The following is a 3,029-nucleotide window of genomic DNA, read 5'->3' on the forward strand; positions in this document are numbered from 1 at the left end:
CTCCCATGGGTACCGTATCCCAGCCACAGGAGACTAAGTTCATTCTCTGGACGTATCATGCTCTTTCAAATCTCTCACCTGTCTCTTTCATCCTTCCATTATTTCTCTCTCTGTAACATCCTTTATCTCCATTTTTTTCCTTTCCTCTTTTCCTGGCTAGCTCCTACTTGGTCTTCAGGACTCAGCTGAGGTATCACCTCTTCTTTCTAAGTCAGTTCCTTGTGTCCCTTCTGGTTTCCACAGCCTCCTCTACTCTAGCATCGATTGCATTGCACTGAGATGATCTCCTGAAGTGTCCACCTTCTTTCATCAGCTCTTAAGTATTTTGATGACTTATCATCATAGATACTCAACAAATATTGCTTGGAGTGAACAGAATAAATGCACAGTAATTTGCTAAATGGAAATTGAATCATGGCTATCAACTCAGTAATGTAGTGGCTAAGAGCAAATCTGAATGCTACCACTTACTACTTGCGTGACCTTGGGCAGGTTACTATCCGTCAAATGGGGATAAAGCCTTCAGAGGCTGGTTGAGAGGTTTAAATGAGATGATGCATCTCATAATAAATGAAATAAGTGCTAACTATTATTATCAATGCCAAGAACAAGGCAGGTTCACAGTGAATATTTGCTAAATTGCAGTTTACAGTTTTAACAAGTTACAATTCATTGACGAGCAGAGTATTATTCCTAGATGGATTGTTCTATGTCCAAGTTAAAAATAAAAGGCAAGGTTTTTTTTTGAAATAAAAAGAATTAAAATGAAAACTTGCTGTAAGAAAGTGGCCAAAGAGCTATGAAAAGAGCTACTATAAGGGGGATCAGGAATATACTTGTAGCACCCAGCTCTGGGGATAAAATAAATCAAACTTCTCCTCAGCTATTGTTTTAGCTACCCAAGGTGAGTGATGATTCACACTAGGCAAGTAATAAAGAACACAAATTTAATTTATTTTGACATCCAGATGGATTTGATAAAGGTTTTGAGTCGCTGCTGTCTGGAGAAAGAAGGAAAGAAAATGCATGTATCTGGTTAGAGCCGTGCACATCCTCACACCCCATGTTCCTTTGCAACATGGTGTGATGAAAAGATCCAGAGCTTAGAGCCAAAGGATCTGGGTTTGAACTCCAGAGATTCAACTCACTGCTGACTATCCATGTTGAACTTGGGCAAGACTCTTGGGCCTACGTATGTGGAAATGTGCTGCAAAACACCACAACTTTAGGCATTATTTTTACTAGACGTTTGGTAGGTAAAGGTGATGCTCTTCATCTTTGTATTTTCTAACACATGGAAAGTTTTAAATAGATATTTGTGGAATATATGACTTTAAATGAATAGAGAATGAATGACTGGAAGCATTGTGGTTTAATAAAAATAATACGGGCTTTGGAATCAAGAAGGCTTGGGTTCTAAACTTAGCTATGTGGTCTTTGCCTTATTGAGCTTTCATCTCACTTATAGTGTGAAGTTAATAATATATACATCATAGGATCGCTCAAGGATTAAATTATATATATATTATATGTAACATAATATAAGTTGTATATATATAAAGTGCTGTTATAATGCCTGCCACTCAGTAGGCACAATAAAACAGAGCTTCTTTGTTCCTGATTACTAGCTAAAGGATTGGTGGAGACGTTAACTGAATAACTAAGATAAAATGAATTATTTTAAGATGGATTAATTCTAATACTTTATGTTGGTATAGTCCTTCACAATTTTCAAAGCTCTTCAAAACACTTTACAGCTTCTGATGCTACTGATATTTTCAGAGTTCGTATTTTCACAGATGAGAAAACCAAATCAGAGGTTGTAGTTTGTCTAAGGCCAAACAACTAGAAAGTGACTGATCCCCATCTACATCCTGGGTCTAATAATTTCTTCTCCAGTATTCTTTCCAGCACAATAGCTATCTCTGTCAGTCAAAGCTGGGTATCTTTGACATTTGTCGTGATTCTGAGGTTAGCCAAAAAGATCGTGTACTGGATAAGGAACATTTGAACATTTTCGAATGGATCAGGCTGACCAAAGATGTTAGGAATTCTATTATCATTATTGTTAGAATAAACAACTGAAGCGCTGCATTTGTCATCTATTTCCTAGTGTTGAGAGAGTAATTATTCATTTGCTCTACAAATATGTGAGCACCCATGTTCAAATGTTCAAATGAACAAGGTCCTGCAATTAACACTGGGGAGTCCTGCGATCTCCTTTTTCTCTTCATCCAAGACTGCATCTGTATTTTTTAGTTACTCGTCCCATTTGTCAATTTCTTCCTGTCATTCTTTTCCTTCAGATGTGTCACAGGGAACTACGTATCCTATAAGCCTAAATGTTTGTTACTTACCTTTACCCAGAAACTTTTGAAGTTGCAACATGGTAGCCCAGTGACCTGTCCTTCTGAGATGTTCAGAGACAGCCCCTTCCACACATTTCATCACCTCCTAAGCTAACCAGATACGTAGACTCCAGATTTCCCTCCCCAGCACTCCGGGGAAAGGGAGTTGAGGAACAACGGTGACGTGTATTGTTCACTTTCTGTATTCCAGTATGGAGCCAAGAATGTAACCTGTATCATCTTTAATCCAGGAGAAACTATTATCATAGAACATTCTGGAGGTAAGGGTGGAACTTTTCCAGTCAAAACCATCTATAAGAGACACTGTGGAACTTCTTAAATACTTCAATTTGTTTTCTATTTCTACATCATTCTAAATGTATATTTCAATATAGATGGCAACACATCTTATTGATTGGGGATGAGTTTTGAGTTTCAAGATGCTATATGAAGATACTGAAGTAAGTATCTTATTCCCATCAAGTCCCAGTATAAAATTTAAGAGCTAAGAACACATGTCATTTGTTTTTTAGTAGAAGCATTCAGCTTATGGAGTTAACCACAGTGTTTCCTAAAAGAGGCAGAATGATTAATTTTGACTATTAAGAATAATCTATTTTCAAACATTTGCCAATTCATCATTTAAAAAATTTAAAGCCTTCTTTCAAAATTGACTGCAAA

The sequence above is a fragment of the Equus asinus genome, chromosome 24 (assembly GCF_041296235.1).
Source record: "Equus asinus isolate D_3611 breed Donkey chromosome 24, EquAss-T2T_v2, whole genome shotgun sequence".
NCBI lineage: Eukaryota > Metazoa > Chordata > Mammalia > Perissodactyla > Equidae > Equus > Equus asinus.